The sequence below is a fragment of the Saccopteryx bilineata genome, chromosome 1 (assembly GCF_036850765.1).
Source record: "Saccopteryx bilineata isolate mSacBil1 chromosome 1, mSacBil1_pri_phased_curated, whole genome shotgun sequence".
NCBI lineage: Eukaryota > Metazoa > Chordata > Mammalia > Chiroptera > Emballonuridae > Saccopteryx > Saccopteryx bilineata.
This window is the reverse complement of record NC_089490.1, coordinates 105,270,014-105,290,440: the sequence shown is the minus strand read 5'-3', so window position 1 is coordinate 105,290,440 and position 20,427 is coordinate 105,270,014. Positions and strand designations below refer to the sequence as shown.

The window sequence follows — 20,427 nt, the reverse complement described above, 5'->3', positions numbered from 1 at the left end:
CTCTAATGAAGGGACTTGACCTGGAAGAAGAGCACGGCTCTGCGGGAGGCGAGGGGCTGCCCAGGCAGTTAGCTGAAGCAGTTCAGTGCAGTGGTTAGAATCTGCCTCTGGAGCCAGGCCCTCAGCTTGGATCCCTGCTCTGCTTACTAGCAGAGTGAGTCAGATAAGACGCTTAGCCCCTTTGTGCTTCAGTTTCCTCCTCTGCCTTTCGAGAGGGTTGTTAGGAGGACTGCGTTAATGTATTAAAATTGTACCCAGGGGTGACTGAATGGCATTATGGACAAGCCAGTGTCATTGAAAGAATTTATCGTTGACAGTTCCTGAGAGAAGAAGACATACTATTCAGCACAGGAAGTACCAGGTGGTCAGGAGGCAAGAGGACCGGGGTCAGAGAAAAGCAGATACCGAAGTCCTGATTGGGGTTTGCATAAGAAAAGTGAGGACAGAGTGGGCATTTTAGGGCTGGATAGTGTGAGTAATTCTGGTGCTTTGTTGGGTGGTACCCGGCCCTGGGATGACTTATGGCAGGGGAGATATGGGCTTGGTGAGGGAGAGTTAGATAAGAAGGTGGGTCAGGGTGCAGCCTTAGACTAGGTGGTCTGCACATGAAAGGCACGATCCAGGCAAGCTGTCCACCACCCCTAGGAATTAGCTGGCCTGGGGAGGAGCACTCTCTCTCTGAATGTATTAGGCCCCCAACAAACATCAAAACATCATGAGAGAGACAAAATAAAAAACTAAGTAGTACAGTTAGTACCTGAAGAGACACACAACACAGGGCGGGGCTCAGAGTAAGCGGTCAGAATATGATAGTTGCCATTAATAGACAAAGAGAGATGGGAAAGGCTGTTAAAGGAATTTAGAAGGGCCTGACCAGGCAGTGACGCAGTGTATAGAGCATTAGATTGGGATGTGGAGGACCCAGGTTCGAAGCCCTGAGGTCACCGGCTTGAGTGCAGGCTCATCTGGCTTGAGTGCAGGTTCACCAGCTTGAGCACAGGGTCGCTGGCTTGAACACAGGATCATAGACATGACCCCATGGTCACTGGCTTGAGCTGTCCGCCACCCCTAGGAATTAGCTGGTCCAGGCAAGCTGTCCTGGTCACTAACTCTGCTGTAGCCCCATGGGTCAAGGTATATATGAGAAGCAATCAATGAACAACTAAGGTGCTGCAATGAAGAATTGATGCTTCTCATCTCTCTCCCTTCCTGTCTGTCTGCCCCTATCTGTCCCTCTTCTGTCTCTGTCACACACACACACACACACACACACACACACAGAAGTAATTTAGAAGGATCTTATTAGGTGTTTATTTTATTCCAAAGTAAAGTCATTTAACTTAAGATAGTATCACTGAACAAAATTACAATTCTTAAGTATAAAGCAGTTTCTGTCTTCTTTGTCAACAGAGAATGGTTCAGTTTGCACTCTTTTAGGTCCCTTTGGCCATCACTATAGTCCATTCTTCAAAAGTCTATGCTTTTGTTAAAGTACTTGCTTTTAGGAACCTCTTTTTAGAGTCCATATTTCTACTATAAAATTTATAATAGATAGGTGTCAGTCAACTATGGTTCTGTGGAGTGTGAATTGGTATTTTCTCATCAACCATAAGGCTGACTATCCATGATTCTATTCAGTATCCGTAACTCCCATATCTGTCCTATATTCTACCAACTCTTCAGTTTAAAAGCCATCAGCAGAGTAGCTTTAAAGTCTTTAAACTTTTTAAATGTCTTTGACTCCTTCAGGCAAAAGACTTTTATTGGCTGCCATGCTCGCTGTCCCCTCATTGCAAATTCATCATGAGGACCGTCTCCTCCAGTCTGTCCCACAAGTCACTGTGTGCCCGCCTGGATGTGAGGTTGGTGGAGCTCACTAGCGTAGGAGACGAAGAAGTGAAATTAAACCTCTTTAGACCATATTTCTCCATTCCCAACAAAGACGCTTTCCAACAGAGCAGTCCAACTTTGAGCAAAAAAACCCCGAACAACCTGAACCCTTTAAAATTCACAATTCTTGCAAATGAATTGAAAGAATGTAGACTCTACCACGATGAGTCTCAATGTCTGAGGAAGTACTTGGAGGGGCCTCTCTTCTGGAGCTCTGAGGCTGATTCTGAAACGCTGAATTGAAGGCTATAGTTGGACTTTTAAAGGAAAAAATACAAACTCAGACACCATGTCTTCACGAGAAGGTAGGCTCTGACAACTTGTAAGTGTTCACAGGGAGAAAGCTGTGTGGTGGACCCCCAGCCCAGGCAGGAGGGCTAAGGACATGGTTGTCAGAGAAAATAGAGGGTACCCACTTATCTTTGAACTTTAAATAAACAACAAATAATTTTTTAGTATAAGCATGTTCTAGATAGTGTGTAGGATGTTCTTCTACTAAAACTTCTTTGAATGACAGATAAACAACAATTAACACTAAGGATAAGTATATCCCCAAAATTTCATGGGACATACTTCTACCAACAATTAATTGTTGTTTATCTGAAATTCAGATTTAACTGAGTGCCCTGTATTTTTATTTGCTAAATCTGAGGAGCTCTGTGTTTTGATTGTAAGGAAAATTAGGCACACATTTCAGTCACATTTTTCAAGGTGTGTAAGAAATGGGTGTTTATTTCTACAACCAGATTTAATCTCTATTGAGCCTATAGTCCAGTGGTAGTCAACCTGGTCCCTCCCGCCCACTAGTGGGCGTTCCAGCTTTCATGGTGGGCTGTAGCGGAGCAACCAAAGTATAAATAAAAAGATAGATTTAACTATAGTAAGTTGTTTTATAAAGATTTATTCTGCCAAACTTAGCGAAAATCCAACATAAAGTACTTGGAAAGTAATTATTATTATTATATGCTTTAACTTGCTGTAACTCTGCTTTATAAATTTTATAAAGTACAGTTACTTCTCTACTTTATAAATCAGCATTACTGTGGAACTGGTGGGCGGTTAGAAAACTTTACTACTAACAGAGATACAAAAGTGGGCAGTAGGTATAAAAAGGTTGACTACCCCTGCTATAATCCAACTGATGGCAGAAAATCCAATTAATTTAGATTAATTCCATCAGTTTAATTTGTTTTCAATTAATTCAGGGACTTTTCAGTTGAGTGAGGGTTTGTGTTGGGTTAGGCTTAGATCCGAGGGCCTCAGTGCTGGGTGTCCTTGATTATTATCTGTCCCTTCTGTCTTTCGCTCAAGTGGTCATGGTCCCAGGTGGTCCAAAGACATGACGTCTCTCTATTTCTGGCATCCTTTAGGGTGCCTGTTTTCCCCTCTGTTCCCATCTATGCTGCCATCTGCTGCCGTATCCCCTCGTCCTTGCGTGAGGGGGACCCTCCCCTCAGCTGACCTGTGCACTCTTCGTGAGCCTACGGTCTTGCAGGTGCTCGACATTCCTGCTGTCCCCCTGCTCACAGCTAGTTTGGGGTTGGGAGGACACAGGCCCCTGCTCAGAAACCCCCTGAGCAAGTGCACTGTTCTCTTCTCTCACTTCTGTACTTTTCTTGGTTCAGCAAACTCTCTTTTCTTCCTGGGTGGGAAAAATAGGTGTGTTTTAGATCATCCTGTGATGGTCTGAATCTTGTTTGTGAAAAAATATATTCCATGAGTTGGCCGGGAATTTGTCTTTTGATGTTCAACAATCAGGCTTTTAAGAGTCTAAGTTTGTTGTCACAAATCACTGTTTGCTATGAGCCTCACCAGCCTTTTTAGGAACGTGAGTTGTCCTCTCTTCTTTCTGCTATAACAGCCTCTGTTAGGGGTAGTGAATTTAGGGTGGAGCAGGGATGGGGACGTAGGGCGGGGAGAGAGGAGCAGACAGCACTTGGAATGAAGGACACGTTGCTTGGTACTGCAGCAAGTGATCTTCCCCAAGTTTTGCTCTAGAGTTGGCATTTTGGGGAAGAAAATTGGCTTCAAATTTAGTGTGCCCTCCATCACCTGCAAGCAGGTGGGAACAAGGCCCCTGTGTCCCTGAGATTCACTCAGGCTGAGTGGCCCAGAGCTGTGCCCATGGCCATCTCTACAACTTCAGGATTGTGCAGGGAAGTCCATCTTCTCCTCTCCCCCAGTGACTGTCCTTTCCCAGTAACTGTCTTCCTCCCAACACCGCCCACTGAGCCCTCACTCAGGTTGCTCAGCCACGGGTACAGGAAGAACCTGGTCAAACTGGGGTGAACCTCAGAGGAAGCTCATACAGCCGGGGCCGAACAGCTGCCTCTGCTTGAAGATTGCAGGTATTTTGGGCTCATCCCCAATCTTAGCATAGAAAACCTAATTTAGAGGGGGTGCCTTACTGTCATTTCTCTCCACGGTCTGGGGATCTCTTTAGAGTTGGTTGATCATAAAGCCAGTGGGAAATCCAGTTGTGGTGGAAAAATCTGAGGGTCAGGTGAGTAATTAACAGCTGGCTCAAGTTGGTGCCTGCAGATGAGCGGCAGGACAGTGGGCACACAGAGAAAGCACTCACACCCGCACATGCGAGTCTGAGGTTTGGAAATCTTAATAGGGACTGATCAGCAGAAATACTGTGTGTAATAATTGACGAGCTTGACAGCTGGCAACCACAGCTGATATGGAATAATTGTGATAATATAGGTGACAGCTTAGGGTTAAGAATATGGGCTCTGAAGCCAGGCTGTCTGCGTTCAAACCCCAGAGCTGCACTTATTCCTGTGTGACCCGGGCTACATGATTTACTCCGTAAGTCCTCTGGGCTTCATCTCTCTCATTTGTGAGACGGGAAGTTAGAGTATCTGCTATACGATGATGGAGAGGAACAAGTTAGTCATGGAAGACATTTAGAACGAAAGCTGGCACCTGTGAGCTGTTCTTTTGCCGTCACCGGCACTGTGTTGTCTACACAGGGCTGGACGGCTGGGTGGCCGACACCCTGTGCTTACTGAGCATCTCACACTGTGGTCTGGCCACGGATGAGATAGTGCAGCTTTTGGACATGCTGGGCTACAGGAATCATTACAAAGTGACCATGTTGCACTGGCCACCAGGGTGTGGGTTCAGGAGCAGCCCGGCGGGCTGTACTTCCGGCACCAGTCCCTGCGAACCGCTGTGGAGCATAGGCTTCTCGGTAAGACTTGAGTCTGCGCAGCTTCCTGCTGGTGAAGGGGAGGTTGGGCTTGCGCACAGGGAAAGCTTGTCGCTGGGATTTCTCAAGTAGAGATGAATCTGTAAGCATGTATTAAAAATGGTTCTATACATTAAGACTTGGTTGGCTAACTATAATGGCTGAACACCCCAGGGTTTATTCTTTCATCTGAGAGATTTCTGGAGGCAGGCAGTCCAGGGCTCTGGTGGCTCCAGAGTCATCTGGGACCCTGCTCCTTTAATGTCCCTGGCTTGCATTCTCCAAGTCACCTTATGCTCATGACTGCTGGAAGCAGCATGGCTGCTGCAGCTCCAGCCATTGCATTTCAGATGACAGGAAGGAGGAAGGGAAAAAGAATTGGTTGTTTTTCCTTTTGAGGAGCTTTCCAAAAAGTTTTCCACCAACATTTCTACTTGTGTCTTTTTGATCCACAACTTTTGTCATTTGGCTACATCTAGATACAGGGGAAATGGGGAATAGAGGTTTTAAGTGGTGCACTGCTACCTTGAGCCAAGATGGGGGTCTGCTATTAACAGTGGAAGGAAATGGATATTCGGTAGGAATTAGCAGTCTCTGTCCTAATTCTGAAATCAAATTCTTATCCTCTTTTGAAAAAGCCTACAAGTCTGCATCCGAGAAACTGGCAGCCACAGACCCTGACAGAGCAGCGTACTCTGTGACGATTCCTCTTAACTCGGGTCTGAGGACTTGAAACACCTTTAAATCACAGCCTCTGGAAGAAGTCTAAGCTCCGTGCAAATTTCCTTTTAGATTTACTATGTTCTCTTTTACTTAAAAACAGAAAAGCCTGACCTATGGTGGCGCAGTGGATAAAGCGTCAACCTGGAAATGCTGAGGTCGCCAGTTTGAAACCCTGGGCTTGCCTGGTCAAGGCACATATGGGAGTTGATGTTTCCAGCTCCTCCCCCCTTCTCTCTCTCTGTCTCTCCTCTCTCTCTCTCTCTGTCTCTCTCTCTGTCTCTCCCTCTCCTCTCTAAAATGAATAAATAAAACAACAAAAAACAGAAAAGATAAATTCTTTCTACTGTTTTCCCTCATACATTGTAATTCTTCCCACCACTTCCTAAGTTATATAATTCAGGAAGAGAACATGGCGAGGAATGAGGATGTTTTTCAATGTAATGTCAGCTCTTCTGTCCACTTGCTCCGTGATGGGTTGCAATGCACACAATTTCTTTACTTTCCCAAGGATGATAACAATCTTGGAAATGCAGGGACAAAAGCATCATGATGGGGCTCTTAAAATTTTTGGATACACACCGTACATCTTCTCTGCCCCATGAGCCCCAGAATAAAGCACCGCTGGCAATATTCACTACTGTCAGAAAAAAAAAATCAACATGTTTTCATGCTGTAGAATCAGGCTGTGATATCAGTCTCTGCTAGTGGCACCAGGAATTGTAATTGCCATAATTCTCAAGTTAACTGGGCATGAGACACAGGCCCATCACACAGGGATGAAAAAGATTCAAAATCTAGGGCTATAGGACTTGAGTCACATTCCACATGTAATCAGAGGACTGCAATTGAGTGAGAAGGCTGGAATCCTGCTTCTCTAGTTACAAGTCGTGTGCTGACCAGAGGCCAGCACCTGGTCTCCCTGGTTTTACATAGCTTTGTTTGCCACGTGGGGACTGTATCAGTCAGGGTTCTCCAGAGAAACAGGACCACGAGGAGATATATGGAAAAAGATGTATGATGGGGGATTGGCTCACAGTATTATGGAGATGGAGGAGCCCCAGGATCTTGCTGTCTGCTCAGGAAAGCTGGTAGTGTAGATCGGGTCCAAGTTCAAAGGCCTGAGAACCAGAGGAGCCAATGATGTAAGTCCTAGTCCACGTCCGAAGGTCTGAGAACCAGAGGTGCTGAGAAGATAGATGTTCCAGCTCAAACAGAGAGCAAATCCACCCTTCCTCTGCCTCCCTCCCCACTCAGTGTGGGCCTTCCACAGACTGGATGATGTCCATCTGCATTGGTGAAGGGGACCTTTATTCAGTCCACAGGTTCCATTGCTAATCTCTTCCAGATACACCCTCACAGACACACCCAGAAGAAATATCTTACCAGCTATCTGGGCATCCCTTAGCCCAGTCAAGCAGACATGTAAAATGAACCATCACAGGGATTTTCATATCCTCCTCACTAGACTGTTTGTAAAAAGATAAAGTTGAACATGATGCTGTATAATAAAATGTCTTGCACACTTTAAGCATTGTGTTTAACACTCCAAATCTTAGACACAAGGTAATGGTTGTCACAGCTCCCTTCCTCTCTCATTCCCCACCCCACTTTCCCAGCTCGTGACCCACAGAAATACCTGAGCCACACACATTGGGGGAGGGGAGTTTCCTCCCATGGCTTTCGTAAGCACTGCACATGCCTCCTGGGCAAATTGGCACACTTTAGACCAGCCAGTACAGCGTCTCCCCAAATGGGCAGATCAATAGAAGTCATTTCAACAGAAATGCAGAGTGGTTATTTGAGCAATGGGCTCCCCTTTCACTGTAGGTCTAACGAGCAGCTTGGCTTGGTGTGCCAGGCAGCTGTGTGATCTGCAAGAAAAAGTGTCAAGCAGAAAATTAAAAATACTTCTATTTCAGTTTTCAAGGATGGTTATCTCCAGGATTTAATGAAACAAACGTGTTTGTTTTTGAGAAGCTTGCATATGGGTAGGATGATCTCTTGGAACCGTTTTTCTTTAGAAATGATGGTATAGAAATCTTGACTACAACATCCAATTTGCCATTACTTTGCCCAGCTACCCCTTGGCCTATGTGAGATCCAGGCAGTGGGTCCCTCAAATATGTGAGAGTACTTATGTAAGCAGGAACCGTGGTGTATATTTAAAATAGAAAAGTAGTTCACAAATACTTCTTTAGGGGAGGGAGAAGATGCAATGTGAAAAATCAACATGCTCACAAGCCTCTTCAAATCTAGGTCAGGGATCATAACTGTAACTAATTCTTTGGTAAATTCAGACTGATTTATCGGGAGATACATTTTTAACACTTAGTATTTTTTTTCAAGCTACCTTCTTGTCTCTACTTATGGCCACAAAATTGTTCATCTGTTCGCTGCTGTGTTTTCATCTACTACAAAGTCAGATGCGTTCAACTGCAATTGGTTTTTTCAAATAGGTGTAATCACCCCTGTCTGAGAAAGCAGTCCACATGCCTTTCAGAACCCAGCAAATCAGAAGAAAACACAGTTTCACCAAATCTTGGTCCCATACTTCCAGCGGCAAACCGCTTTCTGGAGGGTGTACCAAGAGCTGCCGCGGCACGTGAGAAGCAGCGGCTCCGGGGGGAGGAGGGTGCAGCTTCCTCTCAAGTCCCAGGTAAGCTGCATCGTTTTCACATTGTGCTTGGCAGCTTGCTCTTTTCCTTTTGCTAGCTCTGCATTTAGTGGCCCATGGTTCCCTTGGGCAGGACACATTCGTTCGGAAGGGACCATCATTTGGTATCAACTTCTATGGCCGATGGACCCCCAGCTTGCTCCATGTGATCATCTGGCTCTGCAGAATGTTCTGTGCCCTTCTTGACTCCCTGTGGATTCCTCTCAAAGTTAAGAGGCATTCTGGAGAGAGGAGGACTGGTAGTAGCTGGGCAGGGATAAAGGACTGGCCCTATTCTCTGGCTAGACCCTCCTTCCTTCCTGCCTTCCCTTCCTTTTTTCCCCCTCCCCTCCATCCTTCTTCTTGTCCTCTTGTCCTCATTCCTTCTGCAGACATCTATCATTGACCCACTCTGTCTCCCATGCTATTGCAGGCTCTGGGGGAAGCATGAGTGACTGAGATACCGCCCAAGTCCTTAGGTGCTTTCCAGGGAGTGGTAACACGTGTGCGCGGCCTCACTAGAGCAACCGCACAGAGCCGCGCATGCCCAGAAGACGGAGGGCTCGCTCCGCCTGGCAGATCCCGGAGCCCGTTCGGAGAAGAGGCCTCCTGGACAGATGAGCGGCATTGGCTTTGACTGCTGAAGGGTGACAGGCTCGTATTTATCTGTTGGCATACCCAAGTCATACGAGTTAACACATTTATGAATAGGCTCATGGAATGTAGATAGAAGACTAGCTCCCTTCAAGGCATGAAATACTAAAATGACTTATATTAGTGCATTGTGTTACAAGTCTCACAGACTTTCTATCAAAGATCCCAAGGCCGAGCTTCTGGACAAGGCTCCACTACTGGAGTGTGTTATTGGAAGCTGGGTGTGAGCCTGCTGGGGCCTACTTCCTCTCCGTGGCCAAGATTAAAGAAGATAAGTGTCATAGATGAGGAAGAGATGCACACTCTCAGGTACAGTGAGCAGTGATGTTTCCCTCACCTGTGTTGCTGGGATGTGGAGTGGCCAAGAATGACCGCTTTCTCGTGTCATTCTGATCCACGCAGCAGACCTCTCGAGTACTCCTCCCCACAACGTAAGCCAGAAATTTCTGAAGACAGAAAATTGGGAAACTGTTAATTTTGAAATGGCTCCTCTTTATTGTTTTGCGGCTGTTTTCCAAGGGTGTGTCCTTAGCATTTTCTCTCCGTGTATTCCGGTGCTTTCTCATGGCTTCATCCACCCCCAACACCTTCCCTCTTTATCTGCATTTCGGGCCTCACCTCCAGTGGTGAGATTCAAATGATTTAACAGCTGGTTCTCTGCCCTAATCACCATTTTAAATATAAAAAAGATATACCAAAAGGTAGTTGGTTATTTCATGCATTTAATACTTAAATAAGAACAATAAAAGAGGTACACAAAACTAGATTATAAGAAAGTTTTAAAATATTAATGAAAATATTAAATAATACCTGACAAAAAAACAATAAAAATGTTAAGATATTTCCGTATTGCTTCTTGATTGGTGTTCTCACTTGCAATTTTTTTCACCTATAGACAGAATGAACATTAATTACTATGGGCACTTAGAATACACAGATGAACGTTAAAAAAGAGTAAGGGACTTAAGTTTGTGATTTCCACACTGGGCGGCTGCCCAGGCACCCACCTTAGAGAGAACCCTGATTACAAGTGCCATTTTAACAACCAGTTCGCTGAACTCAACAAAAAATTAGGTATCAGTTTTCCAAACCGGTGTGAACTGGCTGAATCCCAGCACTGTTAACCTCCCTTTGAAATGTCAGGGTCCATACCCCACTTCCTCAGAGCTATCAATAGTATTATTGCTTCATCAACAGCTCTCCTGAGTGACCAGTGGCCAGGTCAAATTAAGAAGGTGCAAAGCCTAAATTATTTCAGGTTTTCCCCTAAAACTTGTTCTTCTGTGTACTCTCAGTCTACTGATGGTGCCACTAACTTTCTCCTTCACTCAGTCCTGGAAATGTATAATTACTGTGGAGGGTAGCCTCAATCCAAATTGAGACAACTTTTAGTGAGAGAGGAAGTGGGGGAGGGGGAGAGAGAGAGAGAGAGAGAGAGAGACAGAAACATGGATCTGTTCCTGTATGTGCCCTGACGGGGGATTGAACTGACAACCTCTGCACTTCTAGACCATGCTCCAACCAACCAAGCTATCTGGCTAGGACTTTTTTTTTTTTTTTTAATGTCAAAGCATATTTTTATTTTCCAATTACATTTTACATTTAATTTTTTTTGTATTAGTTCCAGGTGGCAGCATAGTGGTTGGACAACCAGGGGCCATTCTTCTTTGATATTCTGCCTGATGTCTTGGGTTTGGACAGCACTTTGATGAATATTTCCTCTCTTTGCTCTCCTGTCTCTCCCTCTCTTTCATTTCTTCTTTCGACAGATAGTAACTGCACACCTTCCCTGGGCCGTGAAACTCACTGGGTGCTGCTGACGAAGTAAACAGAAGCCTTGCCCTCACGGGGTTTACAGTAGGGACCTTAATCACAGACTTTGAGCATTTGTCCTATGCCAGGCTCTAAGTCAACTACTCTGTATGTATTATTTTATTTAATTCTCATAAAACCTCAGTAATACCATTGGTAGTTTGATTAAAATTGAGGACAGTCTCAAAGAGGTGAGGTGAGTAGCCTTTGGTCTCCCAGGCAGTTAGGAACAGATAAGGGCACATACCTCCATCCATTTTGGTCCTCAAACATGTAGCCTTTATCTTTATTCTTATTACCATGTATGACTTACGTAATTTTGGAATTTGATCCACTGATCCTCCATGTAGAAGGACTCAAGGGATGCTTGTAAGGATGCCAGAGTGTTGAATAGAACCAGGATCCTGGAAACGTGTCAGTGCTTAGGGACAGGGGGTAGAGGAAGGAGATGGGGGTGAGAGACGGGGTGGGGGGAGTTCTGTATGCCAGAGGAAGTCAGCAGTTAACCAGAGAAAGATTAGATCTCCACGGTGGGGGCAAAAATCCTTCCTAATGATGCCACAACTGCTGTCATAACATGGTTGTTATGGTGATGGAAGGGGCTGGGGTTGAACATGGGAGGAAATCACCTCGCATTTCAGTGTGTAAGGGTTTTCTGGATGTGTCCAAGGTCAGAATGTGTCCCTGTGACTTAGATGTCCACAGGGCTGTTCTGGTGATTCCAGTAGCAAGTAAGCAAGTTGCCTGCCACGGCCTACAATCCTCTAAGATGCTGCTGGTTAATCTTTGTGTTACTCTAGTCCCCAGCAGCCGCTCAGCAGGGAGTCCTGGCCTCCTGTGTCACCTCTGACACCTCCCATCTTCCTCCCCACTTGTGGTCAGTCATGACCAAGTCCTGTGGTTGTGCCTGCATATGGTCTCTCACACTCACTCTCTCATATCCACTGGGTCCTCACTCCTCTCTGATCAACCTTCAGAACAAGGTTGTGACCAAGTCACTCTGCACATCGCTGTCCACTTCCTGTCTTTACCTGCCTCCCTGGCTGGCTGGTCAGCCCATGGCCAGTGGAGGGGGGGGGGCGCTCTCTGAGGTCCGTCCCCCAGGACTGTGTTAGTTCACTTTTCTTCCTTTTGTATTGCTGAAAGTAGAAGTCACAAGGCCAAGTACTTGTCACCAAAGCCATAGAAAATCTATTTATTGGAACTAAGTTTAATTATAGCAGGAATCCTCATTCTTCATTATCCCCATTTTGTTCTGAAAGCTAAACGGAATACTTACATTTTTGACCCCTGTCTGCTTCTGGAAAGGCAGTGAGAGTTTCCAAGGGTGCCCAGTCTGTTCAGTTTCAGTGGAGTGACGGAGAATGAATGTATTATAGTTCCAGCTGCCGAAGGCTGTTGGTACGGGACTGAACTCATGCCCAGCTTCTCAGTTCTGCTCTTCAGTTTATGTGGTTTGGCTTCCCCTTGTGGCAACAATGAGAACAAGCAGCTTAACTTTTTAGGTTCATGGGAAGATGAACGGTTTTGAATCTGGAACTCTTTTCTTTCTGGTGCTTGATGGCGCTTGAGCTTGCCAGTCCTTGCCAGACGCACCCGGGGAAGCTGTGTCTCTGATTGATGGCCAGGAGAGAGGTCTTTGAGCCTAGAGCGCAACTTCTGTGGTCGAATCAGCCTTTATAGATTATTGAGACATGATACTCTTGTTTTTGTCTGGAGCCCTGGGTCACATCAAAGTGAAGAAAACCCATTCTGGCTGCAAACACACCTTTTGGACAATGTTGAAGATGAGAAGACACAGAATAAAAGCAGATGTGGCAGAAGGATGGGTTCCCAAGTGGCTCTGTCTTGACAGAGGCTGGCAGCTCTAGGTGATGGATATGTGTGGGGGATTAGTAGGGAGAATCACCTTGTCTTTTAGGGGCAGGCTTTCTTATTAGGGCAAACGGTAAATGCATTACATTACAGGATCTTGTCAGAAGGTTGTAGTAAATGGGACAATAGCAGCCTTTCATGACTAATGTATGGAGTTTCCCTTGGTACCTTCTGAAACCTCTAAACATTTTAAGCAAATGGAACAAAATTGTTCATTGAAAAATTTAAAAAATAGCTCTATAGAAAAATAAAAAGACCCTGGCCGGTTGGCTCAGCGGTAGAGCGTCGGCCTGGCATGCGGGGGACCCGGGTTCGACTCCCGGCCAGGGCACATAGGAGAAGCGCCCATTTGCTTCTCCACCCCTCCCCTTCCTCTCTGTCTCTCTCTTCCCCTCCCGCAGCCAAGGCTCCATTGGAGCAGAGATGGCCTGGGCGCTGGGGATGGCTCCTTGGCCTCTGCCCCAGGCGCTAGAGTGGCTCTGGTCGCGGCAGAGCGACGCCCCGGGGGGGGGGGGCAGAGCATCGCCCCCTGGTGGGCAGAGCGTAGCCCCTGGTGGGCGTGCCGGGTGGATCCCGGTCGGGCGCATGCGGGAGTCTGTCTGACTGTCTCCCTGTTTCCAGCTTCAGAAAAATACAAAAAAAAAAAAAAAAGAAAAATAAAAAGAACAAAAGACACAATTCACAGTGGCCACAGAAAACATGAACTATCTAAGAATAAATTTAACAAGAAATGTACAGACCTTGTCTTTTTCTAAAATTGTCAAAGTACTGTAAAGAAGCTTTTGGGATGTAGAGACATATGCCATATTCCTGGATGGGGCAACTCAGTGGTGTCAAGCTGTCGATCATCCCCAATCAATTTATAGACATCAGACAATTCCAGTGGATATTCCAATGGGTTTAAAACATTCATACATTTTCAAAATGATTCTAAAGTTCTTGGAGGAAAAAATATGTGAGAATAACAACTTAAAATAATGAGGGCAATTTGCACAACAAGTTATTTAAACCTATTATGAAGCTATAGTAATTAAAAAAATACTACAGGGAGCAAAAATAGACAGCTCAGTGGGACGAAATGGACAGCTCAGGCCCAGACGCGGCTGTGGGGATGAGGAATTAGTAAGTGCAGAAGTGTTTCAAGTCAGATGCACTGTGGAACGAATAGCTCTGTGATAATGGTGTGCTGCTTGGTAAAAAGTTAAGTTACCTGAAACAGTATACCAAAATAAATCCCAGAAAAATTAGAGTTAAATATAGGGAAATGAAATTTTTATCTACAAAAAACAGTAAGAAAATGTAGATGAATCTAAGCAAGAAAGCAAAAGAGTAAATCATGAAAGAGAAGATAACTGATAAATCTGTCTAAATATACACGTGAAATTTCTTTTTCTTTTTTTTTGTGAGTGAGATAGAGAGACAGAGACAGATAGGGACAGACAGGAAGGAGAGAGATGAGAAGCATCAATTCTTTGTTATGGCACCTTAGTTATTCATTGATTGCTTTCTCATATGTGCCTTGACGGGGGGTGGGTGGGTTGGGGGCTCCAGCAGAGCCAGTGACCCCTTGAGCCAGTGCCCTTGGGCTCAAGCCAGTGACCTAGGGCTTCAAGCCAGTGACCTTTGGGCTCAAGCCAGTAACCATGGGGTCATGTCTATGATTCCATGCTCAAGCCATTAACCCTGCACTCAAGCCGGTGAGCCCAGAAATTTCTATATATAAAACAAAACTAAAGGAAGTAACACAAAACAACTCTGAGGAAACCAGAAGCACAATTAAAAGGCAGGTGAGTAACTGGGGAAATGTTTGTAATATAAACTGGCAAAGGATTAATAGCTCTACACTTGATATTAGCTAAAAAGTTGCTCTTAAAATCAGTAAGAAAATGACAAACACTTCAGTAGAAACAGACAAGGTCAAGAGCAGGCCTTCCAAAGAACATTTTCAGTCCTTGCTTGACTTTACTCTTCAGTATCAATGGATATTTTTTGACAATGCCCTCTTCTTCCAAATAGTCTGGTCTCTTGGCCTTGCTAATGCACATTCCTCGGGTTCATTCTCCATCTATCTGGCTGCACCTTCTCTGTCTCTTGTTACCTCCCCTTCTGCCTGGCTTCTAAGTGTTAAGAGTTCCTTATGGCACTTCTCTCAGGCTTTAATATCACAGTAAGGACCTTGGCTGATTGGCTCAGTGGTAGAGCGTCGGCCTGGCATGTGGAAGTCCTGGGTCTGATTCCCAGCCAGGACACACAGGAGAAGCGCCCATCTGCTTCTCTACCCTTCCCCCCTCTCCTTTCTTTCTCTCTCTCTCTTCCCCTCCCATAGCCAAGGCTCTACTGGAGCAAAGTTGGCCCGGGTGCTGAGAATGGTTCCATGGCCTCCACCTCAGGTGCTAGAGTGGCTCCGGCACCAACAGAGCAACGCCCAAGATGGGCAGAGCATCGCCCCCTGGTGGGCATGCCGGGTGGATCCCGGTCGGGCGCATGCAGGAGTCTGTCTGACTGACTCCCCGCTTCTAACTTCGGAAAAATACAAAAAAAAAACCCCAAATCACGGTAAGCATATTATCTATGTCCATGGCTTCAGTAATTGTCTGTGTGCACGTGATTTACACATTTATTTCTCCTACCATCTTTAGCTTCTGAGCCCCAGATCCATATATCCAATTGCCTATTTAACTCTCCACTTGAACAATGTCTCCAAAGCTCCTCAAACCCAAACCCAACACGTGTAAAACTGAACTCAGGAACATCCCTCCAAAATCAGGATCTCTTCTAGGGATCGTCTCTCATTTTACCACCGTGGAGTAACCCTTGACATTTTTTTCTCTTTTACTGCCTCCCTAAATTCCTTTCATCACTGAGTCCTGACATTTTTTACTTCCTAAAAGTTTTTCAAATTTGTTCACCTCCGCCACCACTGCCCATCTTTAAGCTGTCAAGGACTGCTGTATAGAGTTGTGAAAATTACTAATCTGCATTTAAGGTTCTTCTGTGTCTTTTCATGGCCTGCTATCTCATTTCTCTTTATTGCTGAATAATACTCTGTTGTATGAATGCACTCAGTTTGTTTGTCTATTCACTTATTGAAGGACATTTTGATTGCTTCCAGCTTTTGGTGATTGTGAATAAAGCTGCCAAAAATGCTTGTACTTAAGTTTTTATATGTACAAAAGTTTTTTTTTTTTCTTTTTTTATATTTCTGAAGCTGGAAACAGGGAGAGACAGTCAGACAGACTCCCGCATGCACCCGACCGGGATCCACCCGGCACGCCCACCATGGGGCGACGCTCTGCCCACCGGGGGGCATGCTCTGCCCATCCTGGGCGTCGCCATGTTGCGACCAGAGCCACTCTAGCGCCTGGGGCGGAGGCCACAGAGCCATCCCCAGCGCCCGGGCCATCTTTGCTCCAATGGAGCCTTGGCTGCGGGAGGGGAAGAGAGAGACAGAGAGGAAGGCGCGGCGGAGGGGTGGAGAAGCAAATGGGCGCTTCTCCTGTGTGTCCTGGCCGGGAATCGAACCCGGGTCCTCCGCACGCTAGGCCGACGCTCTACCGCTGAGCCAACCGGCCAGGGCTATGTACAAAAGTTTTTAAGGTAGTTGGGTAAATACCTAGGAGCACGATTGCTGGATCATATACTTAGCTTTATAAGAAACTGCCAGACTGTCTTCCAAACTGCCAACTGTCTTTCAAAGTGGCTTTACCATTTTGCATTCCCACCAGCAGGGAATGAGGGTTACTGTTGTTCTGAATTTTCATTAGCATTTGGTTTTGTCAGTTTTGAAAATTCTAGCCATTCTAATAGATGTGTAGGTGGTATGTTGTAGTTGTTTTAATTTGCAATTCTGTAATGACGGTGTTCAGCATCTTTATTATTGTTGAGCTTTAAGAGTTCTTTGTATATTTTGGATAGAAGTCCTATATCAGACACATATTTTGCAAATATTTTCTCCTAAAGTGTAGCTTGTTTTCTCATTCTCTTAACAGTGCCTTTCATAGAGCATTCTCTCTGTCTTGGCCCCAATTTCATTTTTGTTCTCCAACTTGAGGCACCATAGCTATGGTTCAAAGCCTCCCAGCCTCCTGCAGGCTGAGGGTTGTAACCACATCTGCTGTGCTCGTGAACCTAGAATGCTGTATCACACACAGCTACTCCATAAATATTGACTCCATATGGGAATGGTGGTCCACAGAAGAGTCGGCAGGGGGAAAGCAGGAGAGGACTCAGGTCTGGGGGGCTTGCAGCGTGTGCAAAGGATTGTCGGAGGAACAGGAACATATTCTTTTTTTTTTTTTTTTTACAGAGACAGAGAGAGAGAGTCAGAGAGAGGAATAGACAGGGACAGAAAGACAGGAACGGCGAGAGATGAGAAGCATCAATCATTAGTTTTTTGTTGTGTGCTGCAACACCTTAATTGTTCATTGATTGCTTTCTCATATGTGCCTTGACCGCGGGCCTTCAGCAGGCCGAGTAACCCCTTGCTTGAGCCAGCAACCTTGGGCTCAAGCTGGTGAGCTTTTTGCTCAAACCAGATGAGCCCGCGCTCAAGCTGGTGACCTCAGGGTCTCGAACCTGGGTCTTCCGCATCCCAGTCCGACACTTTACCCACTGCGCCACCGCCTGGTCAGGCAGGAACAGGAACATATTCGTGTCAAACACATTAGGTGCAATAATTTGAAATGTAATGGATGGACAGTTATAGGAGTTTAGGTACTAGAACATTTGGAAAGAGAAATTCTGAAAATGATGACTTTGTAGTACCATGTATTTGATTGGGCCTTCAAGTTAAAAAATTCTATATATTTTCATTTGTGTTTAGTAAGGTATATAACCACACACACACACACACACGCACAGTAGCTCCTTATTTTGTTCTTTTCATATATTTTTTTCTGTTAAAGCCAGTAATTCAAGATAGTTGCAACAGAGGGCAGAATTGTGTAAGAAATTAAAACGCTTTTTTCTTCTTGCCTGAAAATCACCCCCAATTACAAATTACAGCAGCATACAGATTGAGCTATAGCAATACTCTTCTTTGACCTTCTGGTTTTCAAAATTTACATAGTGAAGTTATTTAAAAGCACTAGACTTATTTTTCATGTCACTGTTTAAAATACTTGGTGACGTATGTAAACCTTAATCAACACAGAGTGCTGACACTGTGAGAGAGAACACTAAAACATGGAGAATGTATTCAACTGCTGCATCAAGATTCAGGGACGGGGCACTCTGTTCCTTCCCGAACGTGTGTCAGGCTCACTGGCTCTGCTTTCCCACCAGTGCTGGAATGCAGGCCTCTTGAGGTCACTGCCACTGACAAATGCCGGTTACTGTTCTTTATTGCGAGGTTTTTAAGCTACGGACAAGACCAAAGAAGCAGAAGAGCTGCTCTCGAGTGTCGAGGACATGTTAGTGCAGGTAACGTGAGAAATACTGTATAGTCTTTCAAGTATTATTCCTTCTGTTATTTATTTTTTTTATTTTTTTCTTTTTTCTGAAGCTGGAAACAGGGAGAGACAGTCAGACAGACTCCCGCATGCGCCCGACCGGGATCCACCCGGCACGCCCACCAGGGGCGGTGCTCTGCCCACCAGGGGCGATGCTCTGCCCATCCTGGGCGTCGCCATATTGCGACCAGAGCCACTCTAGCGCCTGAGGCAGAGGCCACAGAGCCATGCCCAGCGCCCGGGCCATCTTTGCTCCAATGGAGCCTTGGCTGCGGGAGGGGAAGAGAGAGACAGAGAGGAAAGCGCGGCGGAGGGGTGGAGAAGCAAATGGGCGCTTCTCCTATGTGCCCTGGCCGGGAATCGAACCCGGGTCCTCCGCACGCTAGGCCGACACTCTACCACTGAGCAAACCGGCCAGGGCTCCTTCTGTTATTTTGTTAGACAGTTTTAGATATCGTTTTACCTTTGCTTCTCTGCACTTCATTCCACCAATGGAGAAATCGATGGATTGTGTTCATCTATGAGGGAGCAATGGTTTTAATCTGTGCCCCAACTGTATATGAATGACAAGAAGCAGTAACTAAATGAGAGTCAATATAGAATGAAGGAATACTAATAGGTGTCATTTTGGGGGGAGAAAAGGATGTTCATAAAGAAAAGAGAAACTGAGTAGTGGGACTGAAGTGAATGAATAAAAGACTGGTTACAGACTTGATTATCTTGTCTATATTATTTAGTTTTCTAAAATGAACTTTTGGTTTTGTCGAATACAATGAAATTTTCACTCATAACGTATAACCATTAGCCATTCTTAGGATGACATTTAACTACCCTTAAAGGAAATTTTAAATGTTCACTGATTTTAGTATAATTTCTGGATCAAAGATAGTAAAACCCAAGACAAAACTGTCTTTATTTTAAAGCAAACACCTTTGAATTTTCATAAAAGACTGCGTGCACTCAGCTGACACACGTCTCTATAGAAGGAATTCTAGCTAAAGCGATTTGTAAGATTCAGTATTGCAAGTTCCTTTATGACAGAAACTATTCTTATCTACCATCTTTTGTATCTTCCATGGTATATTACAACCTTTGGGGGCTTAAGAAATGTGACAGATGAATCCGTGAATCAGTTTGCATTGGCAAATACTTCGTGTCCTTAGAAGGTAGTAAAGAGAGTACAGGCTGTTTTCAGACTCACCCAGATTTAAAGTTCTGCAGCCCTGACTGCTGAGTGACCTTGGCAAGAGTGTTAACCTCTGAGTCAGAGTTCTCACTGTTGAGGATTCTAATGTCTGTCTCCTGGGGCTGTTACCATGTGGAACCAAGACTGTGCACAGAGCACTTCATGCGTGTGGCACATAGTGAGACCTTAAGAACTGGCAGCCATTTAGCCATTACCATCTATGGGTTACAAAGTAATTGAGGTGTAGGTATAAACAGTAAGAGAGTTTGATTAAAACTATTTTGAGGCCTGACCTGTGGTGGCGCAGTGGGTAAAGTGTCGACTTGGAACGCTGAGGTTGCCAGTTTGAAACCCTGGGCTTGCCTGGTCAAGGCACATATGGGAGTTGATGCTTCCTGCTCCTCCCCCTTTCTCTCTTTCTCTTTCCTCTAAAAAAAAAAAAGAATAAATAAAGTCTTAAAAAAAACCCAACTATTTTGACCCCTCTTTCATCTTGTGGAGAGTAGAGTCCAGTGAGTCTCTGGTGTCTAGTTTTGATTGTGGGATTTCCCCCATACCAGATGATTCCTTCCCCTGTTCGTATTTTCCCCACGGACATGTGTCTGTGTGTACAACACTGGTTATTTTGTTAGGTTGTCACCCAGGGTCTGCCTGCAGTGTCACCCCCTCCTCCCTTCACTCCGCTAGCATTCATAGGGGGCCCTGCCTGACCCGAGCACTGTGCCAGGAGTTGGGGTGATAGCACACGCTGGGCTCGCTCTTCTGCTGCCCTCAGGGAGCCCCCAGCCACCCCGAAAGTCCCTGCTGATGTCTCCGTCAGTGATGAAGCGTGACTTGCTACGGACACTGGCCATGAAGGGACAAGGCTGGCTTCATCAGAGGCGTGCCGAAGCTTAGACATTCAGACAGCTTCCACTCCCGAGCTCTCCTGTGGAGGCAGCAGGCTCAGGATTCCATTCTCAAGATATTTCTGAAACAGTTCTTTGCG

The 20,427-nt window shown here is 45.4% G+C and overlaps 1 pseudogene; it reads left to right on the top strand.

The window, feature by feature from the left end:
* Positions 1 to 20,427, top strand: part of LOC136319273 (putative tetratricopeptide repeat protein 41) — a 55,409-nt pseudogene that overhangs the window by 13,386 nt on the left and 21,596 nt on the right.